The sequence below is a fragment of the Eptatretus burgeri genome, chromosome 3 (genome assembly GCF_056783735.1).
Source record: "Eptatretus burgeri isolate ZD-2024b chromosome 3, Ebu_testis_v1, whole genome shotgun sequence".
NCBI lineage: Eukaryota > Metazoa > Chordata > Myxini > Myxiniformes > Myxinidae > Eptatretus > Eptatretus burgeri.
Genome location: NC_140963.1, coordinates 134798434 through 134799245, shown reverse-complemented (window position 1 = coordinate 134799245; position 812 = coordinate 134798434). Strand labels below are relative to the sequence as shown.

At 49.9% G+C, this 812-nt stretch overlaps 1 pseudogene; it reads left to right on the top strand.

Annotated features, from left to right (window-relative positions):
• Positions 1–413: 413 nt before the first annotated feature.
• Positions 414–552, top strand: LOC147031038 (signal recognition particle RNA; annotated as a pseudogene).
• The last annotated feature ends 260 nt before the right edge of the window (positions 553–812 follow it).

The window sequence follows — 812 nt, the reverse complement described above, 5'->3', positions numbered from 1 at the left end:
ACATATTATTTTATTACACACAAGCAAATACCACCCGTCGCTTTACTGATGGGAATACTGAAAAAGTGGAAAAGATGGGGGAGAGAGAGAGAGAGAGAGAGAGTAGGGAGAGTGAAGAGGTGGAGGTGGAAAGAGAGAGAGAGAGAGAGAGAGAGAGAGAGAGAGAGAGAGAGAGAGAGAGAGAGAGAGAGAGAGAGAGAGAGAGAGAGAGAGAGAGAGAGAGAGAGAGAGAGAGAGAGAGAGGAAGGAGGAAGAGTAATGAAGGAGGTGGGGGGGGGGGAGAAGACAGTGCGAGGTGAGAGGAAAAAAAGACAGTGTGAGTTGAGAGGAAGGGAAGACAGTGTGAGGTGAGAGGAAAGGAAGGCAGACGTGCAGTGCAGCTTTAATTATGATTCATACTGACTTATCTAAATGCGGGCGTAGTGGCGTGCGCCTGTAATCCGGCTACTCGGAGGCTCGGGTTGGAGGATCGCTTGAGGACGGGAGCTCTGCGCTGGGCCATGCTATGAGAGGGTGTAGGGCAGCCCGTATTCATGGCGAAACCCAATCCTTATCCCTGTGTCATGAGGCGACCAGGGTTGCGTCAGGAAGGGCATCCGGCATAAAACCTGTGCCAAATCAGTATGCGGATCATAATGGATGATCCGCTGTGGCGACCCCTCACGGGAGCAGCCGAAAGACGAACAACAACTGACTTATCTAAATGATTCTACATAGAATAACAGTGAAGATGGAAATAAAATAATGTCTGAAATCCATTTTCTACCGGTCAAACCACAAATACCGCCCAGACATGTCGGGAGCCAAGCCGT